The 15,435-nt window shown below is 42.7% G+C and overlaps 1 long non-coding RNA gene across 1 annotated transcript in view; it reads left to right on the top strand.

The window, feature by feature from the left end:
- Window positions 1-3,658: 3,658 nt before the first annotated feature.
- Window positions 3,659-15,435, top strand: part of LOC126494314 (uncharacterized) — a 34,705-nt gene continuing 22,928 nt past the window's right edge. Inside the window, exon 1 of the long non-coding RNA XR_007589978.1 lies at window positions 3,659-9,277. This is a non-coding gene — a long non-coding RNA (uncharacterized lncRNA). The remainder of the gene's footprint in view (window positions 9,278-15,435) is intronic.

Here is a 15,435-nt window from a genome sequence, read left to right as displayed (position 1 = left end):
CACACACACACACACACACACACACGCACGCACAAAAACCCTGCCTAGAAAACCGAAACAAAATCAAAGATTATTTTAGCTTGAGTAATTTTATTCTTTTCATAAATCCTCATTAGTCATCCTTCAAATTGGGGCCATCACAGTGTTTGTAAATTTGTATGTAGCTAGTTCAAGTTTTTAGGACTGTAATATAAGCTGACCAATGCCAGCCTCTCTTTCTCAACCAGAAACACTGCATTGGTCCTCTTCCTTCTAATCATCTACATTTAGTACCTTGCCCATGAATTCTTTTAAATTAAAAACTTATGATGTTTTAGAGACTTTGCCCAGCTTTTAAGTGCCAGGGATTTTTGCATTTGAATATATTTTAATTTATTTAAGGATTTTTTTAATCAAATGCTTCCCTAATTTAGCCAGCTTTCTTTTTTAATACTCCCAAGCCAGGAATTTGTTTATTGTGACTAAATTCTTTTTTAAATAGCACTTAAACCAGTACTAAATGCTATTTATGGCACTCTCCCTTGCTAGATTTCTTTCTGCATCTCAAAAGCATATGCTTCCTTCTTCCATGTCTCGTGCAGTTAACATTTCCTCACTGTGGGATTCTGTGCCAGTCAGTCACCAAGCGTACTATGACCACCTCTAAGTGGCCAGCCCTTAGTGGGGGCAACACGCAAGCAGCCCAGCTGAGAAGCGAAGTGTACGGACCCAGAAGATGAAGGCAATGGGACTTGAGCTGTCTCTCTCAGGGTAGAAGCAGAAAGATGGTGGAAATGGGGGTGTCGGAGCATCAGGGAGCAGGAGAGTCAGACTTGAGCACACAGCCAACCTCTGCAAAGCGTGGACCCTCGGTTCTAGCATGGCGCCTGGATCAGGGAATATGGTCACTGAGGGAGGAGAAGGGTTCCCTGCTCAGAATCCCTTAGTCCCAGCTTCAGCTGCTGCTGTTCTGTGACCCTCCTGAGAACCTGAGTGAGGGAGCCCTACTCGGGAGCTCAGGTTGGAAGCATGCCAAGGTCTAGAACCGAGACCATTTCTTGCCACCCTGAGCTGGGTGAGAGTGAGACTAGACAGACTCAGAAAAACAAGAAAGCCTGTGAGGGAAGAGCTACTTGGCCTGTGTTCTTCCCGGGGTCAGCATCTTCTTCCCTCAGCTTTGCTTGACCCCTTCCATCTCTGCGTATTAAGGGCAGGGAAGTAGGGATAGAAGCAAGACTGATGAAAAACAAATAAGTTAAGGCTTCTCTGGCAAAAGGTTAAAGACTGGGCTACCTCTGCAGCCATGCAAGGGTGTCACTGGCTTCTCTTTCTATAGACTATCCCCAGACTCCAATTCTGATTCATCTTTACCCTTCTCCAACCAGCTCAAAGTCCATCCCCTCTGCAGAACTCTAACCTCAGGCGGAGATCCCCTCTCCCGCTCTGTGCGCCTCGTGTGAATTCAGGGGTTCCTTCCCTTCCTCAGATCTTCTTTGCAGAGCCTGGGCATGTCCATGGCACCCTCGTTCTTTCTGTAGTCTACCAGCTTTGAGTTTGTTTTATTTCCTGAAAACTGTTGAGCTTCCCTAACCCTTGGTTTATAAAAACCTACTTGTACACTTTAAAGAGTAGTAAAACCTGGCAGGAGCCATGCCAGCAGCTTTGAAGCCCTGTGTTGCCTCTCCCGGCAACAGCTGCTAACCTGAACTTTGTATTAACTGTTCCTGTAGTTACCATATCAACTTCGTATCCATAAACACTGTAATGCTCATATAAACACAATATGCAGCATATCACTTTTTTACAGATTTCGAACTTCACATAAATGGAAGTATACTGATTTCTGCCTCTGTGAATGTTGATATCCTAGCCCACGGTGCAGATCAGCGACAGGACATGCATATCATGAGTAAGGTCCTGGGCTCAATCCCCAGCACCAAGAAAAAAAAGTGAATTTCTTGCTCCTTAAAAGCTTTGAAAAAATTATTATCTAAAGCATGAACAGTTATACAAAGAGTATAGAACATATATACCCATGTACTGTCTTTGTCAAATATTGATATATTGCTGTAATTGCTTCTGAATCTTTAAAGAACCAGCACAATGATTGTCCCCCATCTTTGACCTCTCTCACGTCTCCTTAACTCCCCACAGTAATCACTGCCCTGAACCTAGTGCTTGTCTGTTTTGTTCAGATTTGTGTGCTTTACTACATAGACACAAGCCGTACATAATCATGCGTGCATGTTTTGAATTTTAGAAGTCTGTATTAATGTATTCATTTTAGCTTGCTTTGTTTACTGAATAGTGTCTTTGAACGTTGTGCATGTTTGCATCTGAAGCCCTAGTTCACTCCTTTTAAACTGTTGTGCGGTACCCTATGGGAAGATCATACCACTGTATATTTACCCTGTCTCCTGCTGGTCTCCATTTAAGATAGCACCGTCATCATCAATGATGTTGTAACAGGGAGACACCTATTAGATTCTGATGCTTGCGTGGCAGTGTCTTGGGTGGAACTGCGGAGCTGTGGTGTATGTGCGTCTTCTCTTTAGTTCCAGCAGAGGCTTTCTATTCCAGCATTACCGAATGGACACTTGGTGTTGCATGCCTTGGGCAATCCCTGGGTTGCTGACTTTATGTGAACCCAGTAGTTCCTTTCATTCAGCGAGCAAGTACTGAGTACCTCTCATCTGCCACACACCTGTGATAAGTGCTAAGAACACAAAATAACTAATCCTCGGCCCCTGTCCTAAGAGATCTTTCAGACATCTGTAGTAATTTCTGCCTGAGGGGACATAAAAATGTCTACAGTGGCAAGTTCTATAGTGGTGTCATTGTTGACTTACAGTTGTAAATTTCTGTTCTCGTGGGAAGAAAAGTTCAGTATTGATAGATCCACTCTAAGTTTGCTTAAGTGGGCAGGTGAGAGGACCATGGTTCTTTGTGGCTAGCTATTTGGGTAGACAGCAGTAGAGTCTCAGTGATAGGTGTTAGCTCCATCTTACTCTTTGAAATCAAACACATGTACAGGATGAAATAATTGATCCTGGGACGGAGTTGGCTTTAGGAAAGTGTTGGCTAGAAAATAGAATGATAAATGGAGAGAATCTGTAGTAATGGGTGGATATTGGGCCACAACAGTGGCCCTGGAAACCTCAATGTGCCACATTGCTCTTTACGTCGGTTTTGGGAGTAGGGACCTCTAGGTAGCAGACTTACTATTGGGAAATAGTAAGTAAGGTCTTCCTTAACTCTTAAGACATCTTGTTTAATGTTCTTTAGAGTGTTCCATGAGAGCAAAACTAAATTCATCTCAGTATATTTATTGAGATGTGAAAATGTTTAAAAGTTTATTACTCTTATTTAGCAAATGAGAAGAAGTGAAATATTTTGCCTGTGACATCACTAATAAATTGTGGGTCATTTTTGTCTGATAGCAAGGGAGTATAATTCTGTCTCCTTTCTGAACAGGATATGTAGCAAATCTTAGCAAGCTTTGTGCTTCAGTTTGGTGACATTCAAACCACAAAGTAGCCTGTTTACACCATCAAATCACACACACACACACACACACACACACACACTGGACACTTAAAACCAGTAAAAGTACAACTTGTTTAACAAAATCTAGCTAATAATTTTCCCTTGTTACTTAACAGGGTAATGACCAGGGAAGACACCTTAAAGAGGGCTACTTCTGAATTGGAAAACTTTACTTTTGTTTGTGGTTAGATTGTGGTTAGCTTTCCAGTGGTTGGAGTGCATGTGTCTTAAAGGTTTCATATTTGTTAATATGATGGAGGTAGATGGTAACTACATGACAGCCTTGCCATATTGGCTGGAGAAGAGCCTGAGAATGAGATGTGTGTGAACTTCTGTCAAGAGTCAACTTCAGACCCCGTGTGGTGGCATACTCTTGTATGCCTAGAGGCAAGAGGACTGTTGCAAGTTCAAGGTCAGCCTGGGCTACACGGCCAGTTCTAGGCCAGCCAGGACTGCACAGTGGGACTGTCGTCATTGGAGGGTTAACACAGAGTTAAAACTATCTCATAAAGCCACTCAAGTAACTGAGAACCCAGCCCTGGGAGCCCAACCCTAACCACCAGTAACTGGGACTGGGAGGGTCTTCCCTACTAACTGAGAACATGGGGGCAGGCAGAGGAATATATAGCTAGTAGGGCTGAAGAAATGAAGTAATGGCTTGTGGATAATGGTGAAAATATTTGATGATGTGACTCCGGGGAAGCAATTATGGTTAACCCCTCATTTGTTTGGCATTTTCAAGGATTGAACTGTCCCACAAAACCAAATTTTCCAGACAGCTAAAACTTTCCTATTTATGTCTCTTGAATGTTTTTAACCATGCTTATTGGAGATGTTTCTGAAGTAGATTATTCCATTTTTCTTCCTTCTTAAACTGAGAAACTATAAGAAATATTGTTTCCTTGGATACCTTTGACTCTAAACACGAGAAAACCCGATCAAGTGAGGTCAAAATAGTGAAGACTTGTAATTGCCTCAGAAAACAAGAAACCCCAGAGATGATAAAGTCAGTCGCTCAACGATACCAAGCTAATCTCCTCACAGACACTAGCTAGGGGCCACAGCTCCAAGACTCAGGACTTCACGTGGTAAATCAAAGACTAGAATGAAATGGGGGCTTCTGCCTCCACATGTCTCTAACCAGAGAGGAAAATATTTCTCAGAAAAGCCCTTGCCAATTTCCCGTCAGATCCCACTGGCAACAGTGAGTCAGATTTCCATGCTTTGGGGGAGTGAGTACAGCTCACTTGTAGAGTGCTTGTCTAACTTGTGTGAGGCCCGGGTTCTAATCCATAGTGCCACCCACAGCAGTCACATGCCTTGGCTTCTGGGAGTCTAAGAGAATCAAGCACTTACAAACTGGGAAGAGAAGGGAGCTCTGCTCATGGAAGAAAAAAGATAAAGGCTGTGAGGTAGCAATTAAGGGTGGTTACATCTTCAAGATTCAGGGTGAGGGGTCCCTGACTGTAGTAGTCTGAGGGTGACTTGAATGGCGCAGCATTCTGTGCTCCTACACTAAGTGGCCTCAGGCTAGGATCTTCCCCTGCTGTTTTCATTTATTATTTATTCTACTGTCCTTCCCCAAGCCAGACTGCTGATCATCAGTACCTGCTACTAAAGCACTTTTGTCATTAGCTTGCTGTGATTATGATGTTTTCTTTTATTTCTGAGGATGAAAAATCCTATAACCAAAGTTGTTAGAACTCTGCCTAAAATACTGAGAGTCAGTCAGGCTGCCCTGTGTATTCAGTGCATGGGGTAGAGTTTCTCTTGGCTGTTCTAGGGCCATTTTTCCATGGTTGGTAGATTTGAAGAAATGAGAGCTTCCTGTTGAGCTTTGTATCTGAAATACCCTTTTCCTGGAGTCTTATTATGGTGAAAGCACAGCTACACACTGTACCTTACAGCGGTGCAGAGAGAGGCAGCGTACTTTATCTGCATTCAGATTCCTTTCATGCTGCCCACAGGCTGCTCCTGAACTACAGCTAACTGCGTGGCAGTGACCACTAGGGCCCATCATGCAGCAGCTATCTAGAGCGTGGCTTCATTGCTCCTGTCTTCTCTCAGGTGGCCAAAGCCCCGTGGACTAGACCCAAGAAAGACCCAGCTTGTGTAGAAGTGCTCTGTATGACTTATCTGAACAAGCTCCTAAAGAAAGAACCTTAAGAGCTATTCAGGTAGACTGAGCCAGTGAAAGCCATCCCTTCTATTCTCAGAGAGCTGGTGAAAGCGCACCGGAAGAAGGAAGCAGGGAGCTGCTGTCAGAGTAGGATTGACAATAAGCAGTGGATATTGCGCTCAAGGCTCAGGCATGTGCCAGTCAGTGCCAAGACAGCAAGTGGTTAAAGTGTTCATAGTGCAACTATGATACCACATTGCGTAGATCTGCAAAGTTCCTTAAGAACAAGTTAGCTCTTTGAAGACCTAAATTAATTCTTTCTCATCAGTTAACCTTTAAGTAAAAGTTAAGTGGCAGAAACATTTGGAGATAAGGAAAACACGTTTTTGTTTTTGCTAACTTCTGACTAATTTGAACCATTCAGATCTTATAAGAAAAATGCAAAGTGTTTCTGAAATACTTCAGTTATTACATCATCCTATACACAAAGTAGTCTTTAAAGAAGCCACCCTTTTAACTACTGACTATTTTAAACAGGATATAACTTACTTGAGCAAGGTATCTATAGCTTTAAATGTTTATGTTCTCATATGTGAGTTAAATTTTATCTCTGAAATCCTTTGAGAGTTCCTGTTCCTCTATAATCCAGTTGCTGTATGCACACAGAAACTTTTCAGATTTGAACATTGGCTACAACGACACTGTTACACAAATCTCCACAGAGAAAGAAACATGTAATACATGCTTTAGGGGCTCGTGGGTGTACACCAGCATGTAGCTTTCTGATATTTAAATGAAAACAAAAATCAGTATCTCACTTCACGAGTGAGCAGATATTCACAGGTTTATTGTTTCTGCTGCTAATGGGCATCTGAGTTAAAGAAGATGGTTCAAAACTAGGTGAACAAGTATTTCTCAACATATCAAATACTAATTCCAGTGATCCTTTTCTTCTACAAAACAAAATAATGGAAGAAATAGAAAGCATTCCAGCCAGACGCAGTGATGCTTGCCTGGAGTCCTGAATACTTTGGAATCTGGGGCCAAAAGATGGTATAAGCCCAGGAGTTTGGCACCAGCCAAAGCGCTATTCCTGGTCCTGGAAACTTTTCTCTTTATGGGAAACTGGAGAATGGCTCAGTCTGTAAAGTGCTCGAAAGAAGACCTGAGTTTGAGCCATAGGAAAGCCGAGCGTGATGGCATGTGCTTATGATCCCAGCACTGGGGAAGCAGAGCCCCAAGGATGCTCAGGGCCTACCAGCCAGCTAGTCTACTTGCTGAGTTCCAGGCCACTTGAGATACCCTTTCTCAAAAAAGGTGGGTGGTGTTCCTAAGGATGACACCTTGAAGCACTGACACACTTATATACCCCCACACACACAATTCTTTGTTTTTAAAAAAAATGTATTCTAAAGCCCCCAAAAGCCAGTAGCTTGAACATCACATAGCCTGTAGTAGTGTCTATACTACTGTTGATACTGAGTGATGGCTGTTTGTAAATGCTTGCATTGAGTTCTACTACTTGCAATTACTATTTTTATAGGTAGGCTAGCATATTAAATACTTTTCTGTTATTAATGATTGCTTTGGAGCTTAATCTGAATGTTGTTTTCTATCTGAAAAATCTAATGTAATACAGCAACTGCAACTGAAATCAAAGGAATATATACATGATCAGGCAACTGTTTCTAAAAACTTAGAGGGAATTAAATGAGTATCAGAGGATATAAAAAGGTTAGAAAGCAGCATTTGTTCAAAGTAGCTGAAGAGGTTACAGACCAAGCTTTGTTATATGAAAGAAGCCAAAAGAATTTTCTGAATTGAGTTATTTGTATTCTGATTGCTCTTTTTCATTGTTCTATGTGTTATAAGCTCTGCTTTGGTAAAAATAGACATGTATGGAGGCTGTCTTATTGTGACACAGAGAAATGTGACTAAAAAGTGGACATTCTCAGTCTTGCCCCTTTTCTTTGGTGGCGATGTGAGTCACCATAGAAACTCCCTGTGTCCTGAGTCAGGCAGCCTCAGAAGTCTGAGAGAGCCTACCCGTGGCAAGGGTTTTGTTGTTGTTGTTGTTGTTGCTGCTGCTGCTGCTGCTATTGTTGTTGTTGCGTTTTTTGTTTTTGTTTTTGCTTTTTTTAGCCTTACCGTGAACCTAACTTTTCCTTCAAGAAGTCACATATGGGGAAAGCACTTGTCCAGGTTCAGCATTGCCAAGGGAGTGATAAATTCCACACCGTCCAGTACATGTTCCTTTAATATATGTATTTTGTACAGCTAAAGTTGTCATCCTTGTTTATTTTTTACAGTGAAGGCTTGGGCTTACTAAATTGTAATTGCAACGCAGTTATAAGCAACTTACATGAGTATTCTTCAGTGCAGGGGAAGCAGTGTCGCACAGTAGGGGCTGTGGCTCTAGGCCTGTCTCCTGTTGCTGCCTGTCTCTGAGAAAGTCAATAAACTCCATGCACTTTCTAGTTTACTCATCTGTTAACATTAACGTCCCCTTCATGAAGTTTTATGTAACGGAGTATCTAAAACTTACTCAGAAAAGCCAGAAAATTCTATACATACTGTTACGGCATTTGTCAGTGTGCCTCTTCTTTGTACTAGAAACGGTAGCATTTAGACAAACATTGTCTGCCTCAAAGGATGTTGCAGAAGTCTGTTTCTGGGGATGGTTTGCCTCCAGTAAAACTAAAAAGTGATTTTATTTTTAAAAATTGACTTACCCCCCCCCAAAAAAATGCTAAAGCGTGTACTACTCACACGCAGGGAGGTGTAGACTGAGCCCTGCCGCTCCAGCAAGCAGCCTGCGTGCAGATTGGCCCCTGTTATGGCCCATTAAGGAGCTCCCTCTGATTTAGGAGATATAAATATATGTGGTAACATGTGGGAAAATGGAAAGTGCTGAGTATGGAGATTCACTGCTTGATTGGAAGCAGAATGATAATTTTATTTTTCTGGTTGTCTAGTTGGCGAATCCTATGAAGTACAGAGATTACTAAATGCCTTCTTTGTCCCTTTTCCAAGTTTGTTCTTGAAAACCACCTTCCATCCTGCCCCCCTCCAACAAATTACAGATGAGGAAGGCACTGTCCCACCCTTGAAGAGCTATGGCATAATTGAAACTTGGCGCAGCTATGGGCTGGCTCTGCAGTGGCTGTTGGGCAAGGCCAGAACCTAGGACATCAGACTGTGGGATGTACGCCATCCTGGCTGACTCTTCCATGTGCATTCTGTGGTGGGCTTTCAGTGCGTTCACAGATGTTTCAGGGTGATGACACTGGACTCCATACATGACCTACCTCCTGGAGACAGGCGCGATGTCCTAGATTCCTTGGTCCCTCGCTCCATAGCTTTGATCTCAAGCAATATTGTTGTTCCAAGCTTCATGTACCCAACATTCTGACTTAGCCAAAAAGGTGTCTCAACTTTTAACTGTCTAACTCTTTCTTTCCCTTTTTCTGCATTTCCAGTTGACCTGCCCCTGTTTTTTCCTCGCGATCAGCCGACTCTCACGTTTCAGTCCGTCTATCATTTTACCAACAGTGGACAACTTTACTCCCAAGCACAAAAGAATTACCCCTACAGCCCCAGATGGGATGGAAATGAAATGGCCAAGAGAGCAAAGTAAGTAGACCTGCTGTGATTTCCTCGGAGAAGAACAGTGTGTGTATCCAGTCCAGGGTTCAGCTAGCCACTGCTCAGTAGGCTAAATCCCGCCCTGGGCTTATTTTTTCAAGTGTTATGAAAACGGCTGTCTTCATGCCGTGAGGCAGAGTTAGTGGCCACAACAGAATACCAGAAGTCAGTTATCTCCAGTTTAGACTTAAACAGCAGTCCCTTCTGTCATCTCTCACAGGGAAGCTGACATGGATCTCATGTCCCCTCGTCCTCTCTGCTGAACTCTGGGACTGGCTATGAGTGGCATTTTTGGTAAAGGGGTTGTAGGATATATAAGAACTCTACCTTTCTATTCAGATTAGAGAACTACTAAATAGCAAGTTGAGTTGTAGGTAAATAATCTCAATAATAAAAATGCTGGCAGCTACTTGTATATATTTAAAATGGGAGGATTCAAATGTTGATAAACAGACTTCCTATTGAGTAGTCGGTATGTAGATTCAGCAGCTACTTTTTCATGGGAGGCTGCAACTCTTGAATTTTGTTACGCTTCTCATGTGTGTTGCATGGGTGTGTCTTGGTTCCATGCTCCTTATATCTATCTGCTAACACCGCTATGGAAGTAGTGGCTTTGATGGTGGCGCTGTGAATGCAGTGGCTCAGTGAGCTTGAAGTCAGCAGGCCTTCTCAGTTGAATGTGGATGGCTGTCACTTCAGTCGTAAGGATCAAGTTGGTACAGAAACAGGCTGACTGCTCTTGGTAGATAAGACTTTATTGTCTAGAACAACAGTCTGTAGATTATTGCCTCCTATACTGGAGCAACAGTGGATTGAAATGGTAGTTTCCAAAACTAAATCATGGTGCGGCACGGTTATCACTCGGGACAGCCGCATGTACACGCCTGTGATCCCGACTAAGGATGTGCAGAGCCAAAGAATCATGGAAATGAAAGTCGTCTAGTAAGCGTCTTCCTCACTTGCTCATCCAGTACTTATTGTCTACCATGATCCAGGCACTGTGTGAGCATTGAGGATGGCATGATAAACAAACTGGAAAGTGTCCATGGCCTCATGCAGCCCAGCAAGGAGATGAATCATAGCAGATGTCTGACAGCTTCAGAGTACCTGCTAACAAAGGCTGGCCCTCCAGGCCTAGAAACTTGCTGATTATTAAGACTCCTTGTTCTTGCCTTCCATTTCCTGATACGTATTTCCTTCCCAGGGAACCCTTCCCTCATCTCCCATCGTCTCTATATACAGAACCTTCATGTATGGTCGGCTCAGAGTCTGACAATAGAGCGCCCTTTTCCAGCACTCCAAACACCCAGAATTCCTGTGTGAGCCCAGAGTTGTAATCTGAAACTTGTGTGCCCTTCTCCCTGTATTTTCCCATTATATCCAGAACACTGGTCTGAAATTCTATTTAAGGGGTAAACAAACATATGCAAATGTAACTAGTAACAGCTATTAAGACCTGTGCTGAAACGCAGTGGAACAAAGCAGACATAAAGCAGAGTTTCTGTTTGAAGTCTTGCGTTGTTTAGTTGTCTGAGCTTTCCCTGTGTATACACAGGATCTGCCCTTAGAAGATGGGCCATTATTTGTGGTATGACTCCAGAGTCTGAACCAGACATGTCTTTGTGGTTTCCATGGCAAAGCTGTCGTGGTGTGCGTGTGTGTACTTCTTAAGCAGGCATTTTAGCATGTATGAATTGAGTCTTTAAGGAGCTGCAGACCACGAGCCTGTGATTTCAGTGTAGGAATATCCTAAGTGAAGCCTGTTTGTCTTAACAGATTGGTTCAGACTTTCAAGACACATTTGCTTTATGTTAGCACCAGTCTAAAGAAAACATCTGAAGTCGTGTTAAAGGAATCTGCTTTCTCCTTCAGTGAAGATGAATCCATTTTAGATGCAATAAGAGAGACAGCCAACAGCTTGTGTTAGCTAGAAGAAATCATTTAAAGGCCCCATTCATTCTTTAACCGAACGATCGCACAGGACTGCGTCAAAGGCCAGGTGATGGGTAGACATAAGCAGGAATTGTCTTGTAGTCCTGTCTGGAAACTGGTGGAAGGCATGGAGTCAAATGTCAAACAAAAGAAAGGTCGGCTGAAACATTCCTTGCATGCCCCGTGTCTGTATCCTGTGAAGATACTGTACACAGTACGTAAAAGACTATAATTCACTTGGGGAGCTCTGCCCACGACATAAACACTCTCATGTTTAGAACGGCCCCAAAGCCCTTTGAGTGGAATCAGCTGTTTATCCTGTCTGTTAAGAGCACAGTTCTGAGCATTGCATTAAGAAAGGACGGATACTTCCTGGCACTGAGAAGCCAGGGCTTTTCCTACCACAGTGCTTCTTGCTGAAGTCCATCCAGCCAGTTCTGCCCTTAACAACTACAATACCCCAAAGTGAGTAGGCTCTGGGTTATGCATGCCCCAGTTCCGACCACAGAGTTTAATCCTTTAGGCCCCGTAGCCTTGGGTAGACTGCATACTCTCTCTGAACTCCATCTTTTAAGACAGGGTTGTACTCCCCACTGCTAAGTGGACTCGCGAGGAAGGGGCGATCAGTGAGATACAGTGAGCAGTGGAAGTTCCCTTCTGCTCCGTACCTAGTGCCTGTGCTCCCAGCTCCAATCCACATCCTCCTGCCTTTCCCCTGTGGGTGGCTCATACAATCCAGGCAGCCCTTTGCCACCTTCTTCCCAGTTCTGTGCTCTGCTCACATGTTTTCCCAGAATCTCTTTTGTGCTATATTTAGTTTTCAGATCTTTATATATGTCTCTTTTCTTAACCAAATGGTGAGATCTTTAAAGGCAAAAGCTTGCCATAATTATCTTTTTTATTGTAGTATAATTTACAGTACTGTGGACAGCTTTTTACGTAAAGACTGTCTCCATCTTACAATGACTCAGCTTATAATTTTTGAACTGTGTAGTCGTCTGAAAGCAATATGCATTCAGTAGATTCCATATTTGAATTTGAACTGTGAGTACAGTGCTCTATGCTGTTCCAGAAAGCAGTGGCAAACCACAGCTCCTAGGGAGGAAGACAGTAGTCTATGGAGTGCTATTTTACTTATGTCTTCTCAATATATTAGTCCTCCTGCCATTGTGGAATGTCTGTATTCGTCAACGTTGAAATGGTTGTACCAGATTTTTTCTACATATTTTTATGCTGCCTTTCTTCATCCTGTTTGTTTTATTTCATCTCTATCTGTATGTCCTGAAACCATTTTTAAATCTAGCCTGATGGTCTGTGTCCTTTAATAGAATTATTTGGTTTGTGTATACTTAATATAACAAATGAGCTCATTAAGTTTAAGTCCTACATCTTGCTATATATTTTTTTAATTTTTATTTTCTCTGCTCTTAGTTCCTTTGTTTTTCTCTTCTTGTGTTCTTTTAGTATATTGAAGTATCTTTTCTTTTCTCTTTCTCTCACTTGTACCTTTTACTGCTTTCTTGACTCTTATTTCTTCATATAGTTTGGATAAATATGCAGTAAATATAACCTTTACCTTGACACATGAATTAATAATACCTATTATTAATTAATATTACAGTGCTTCATACCTAACATAAAAGCCTAAACCTAAGACAAGGTAAATCTCTTTATACCCTCAGCTAGCCTCTGTGCTATGATATCTATATGTTCTGGTTTTGCATGTGAATCCCACAATAAATTGACTTTTAACAGTCAACTTGCTTTAATTTTTTTTTTCTAATCAAAGGAAAACTGCAGTCCATTTCCTTCTGGTGTCTTTAGATAAGGTGCTAGGGAATCATTTCCTTGCCAAAGGGAGGGGAATTTTTTTTATAGGACCTCATTGTCTAGCCTTAACTGTCCTGGAACTCTCTATGTAGACCAGGCTGACCTCAAACTCAGAGATTCACCGGCCACTGTCCCCCTTTGCTGGGGTTAGAGTGAGTCTCTATACCCAGGAGAAATTTTTATTTTTAAAATCCTTTTCAGGACAAACCATCAGAGAGGTCATATCCAACGTATAGGCCAAGAACATTGAGACTTGCAGTCATTAACGAAAGAAAAGCCCTCCCACGTGACATTCAGGTGCCTCTGCGTTTCTTGTAGACGTCACCGGTGGCAGGGTATTCTCTCTTTTACAGGATCTCCACTGCAGCAGCCCTGAAGAAGCTCTTAAGTCCTTTCATGCAGATAAAGAAGAATTCCCAAGGATACATAGCTAGCTTCTTGTACAGAAAGGACTCAGTTCCTTGAGCTCTGGCCTCACTGTATGTTCACAGACAGATGGACCGGGGGGGGGGGGTCCCCACGCTCTGCGCCCCTGGCCTAAGTCCCCTTCCAAGGGCACGGACCCTGAAGTTCTGGCAACTGGTTTAAGCCCGTGTCTGCCATTCATTGACTCTGCAACTTGGGGGATATGCATAATCCTCCCGAGTCTGTCTCCTTGTCTAATAACTCGTCAGAGGGTCACTGCTTGTTACATAGGGCTTATGGTTCTCTGCATTGCAGTGTAACAGTAAACGGTAATCGAAAAGCACCACAGGGTTTTCCTCTGCATGGGTCCAGAAGCTGCAGTTAAGACTTATGCTAATACTTTTTTAAGTTGATTCGGGATGTTGGCAGAGTTCTGTTCCCTGGGTTAATTGGACTTAGGTCCCTGTCTTTAGTAGATATCACCTGGAGATCACTCTTCGTAACTAGAAGCTGGCTGGCTTCATTCCCTGCCTTGTAGCCCCTCCATCTTTAAGCCTGCCACAGTACATCAACTCCTCCTTGTATTTCCAGTCTCTAACTTGTGTCCCCAACTTGTCAGTTAATAACCCTTTCATATGTTCATCTGTACCGTAAAAGAAAACCTAATTGCTGGAGTGAAGCTAATTGTTTTCAATATCTCAGAAGTTACAGGGAGCATAGAATCTTAGAGTTCTACCTGCTGTTTGAGGTAATGTACTGCTGTCTGTCGGTGCCTGGCATGTGGTGAACATGAGCTAGGTGGCAACTATCAGTGCGCTTCCTTACAGAGAAAAGGAGGTTTTAATATTAAAAGGTAATAGCATCGACACTGAGGCACACCACAGCCAAAAGCTCCAAACCCCAGCGACCTGACCAGAGACTCTACATCTTAGGCTCCGGGACCCTAAGGTTTTATATCTAACCCTTTAGTTGCTTAATCTGTATAAAAAATAACCACTTTAAAAGGCAAAAACCAAAAGCAAAATAAATTACCTTAGTATTGTGTAGGTAACTTATACCTGTCTAGAAGGAAAGAGCGGGCAACCTTTTCATAGTACTGTCTGCTCAGTGAGATCTACATATAGATGGCATGATTGGTCATGAACTCCATTGTGTGCACCATTGTTGATCCTAGCAGAAGCCTGAGTAAGATCTTAGAATAGAGCTGAACCCCCAAAGTACCTACTTCAATGTTTGTCATATAAAATCCATAACATGAAGGAATCACTAAAGATAGTTCAAAAATAACTCCTTAAACAGCACACAGGAATAACTCATCATGAGCCTCCCCAAACCATTTTCCATTTCCCCTCTTGCCTCAAGGTCAGGAAGATTTTTACCCTCCCAGAGCAGTTCATGGCTTCCCATAGGTTGTCTTTCACTGTGCATTCTCTTACCATTTGCTAGTCAGTTGTCTGTGCAGAGTAGCTTTGTCTTTAGCAAATCTTTCTTCAATTCTATATTAGAGATGATCATTCCAATGACTTTTCATTGTTGCTGCTTTAATATTCTTGAATATGCTGTGGGTTGTTTGGTTGGGGCTTTTTTTTTCTTCAAAGTTCTTATTACCAAATACTCTGATCCAGTCTCATGCATTAGTCCTTTAACTAAGACATCTAAATATAGATCACCTTCTCTTGATTCAAGAGATAGAAATGGATGGAGCATCAGAATTTCACCCCCATCTCCAGCCCTCTCCATGGCCCCTGAAGTTATCCTGGGGCCCCTGGGACTCTGGACTATAGTATGGAAATCCTAGTTCCAATTGGGTCCTCACAGCATGGTGATCGGGAGGCCTGTGGCCTGAGACTCCTTGGAGGCCACAGCATGGCACCCAAGTGGTTCCAGTGTGAGCTCATTTGTGTGTTTGTTTCCCCAGGAGTCAGCCAGTCCTCTTGGCTCTCTGTTGGTAGCTTCTGGGGCACCTGCCGATGCCATGT

The sequence above is a fragment of the Alexandromys fortis genome, unplaced genomic scaffold, assembly GCF_014885135.2.
Source record: "Alexandromys fortis isolate MF-2015 unplaced genomic scaffold, M_Fortis_MF-2015_v1.1 scaffold_377, whole genome shotgun sequence".
NCBI lineage: Eukaryota > Metazoa > Chordata > Mammalia > Rodentia > Cricetidae > Alexandromys > Alexandromys fortis.
Note: the sequence above shows the minus strand (reverse complement) of the source record. Positions and strands in the feature narration are given on the sequence as shown.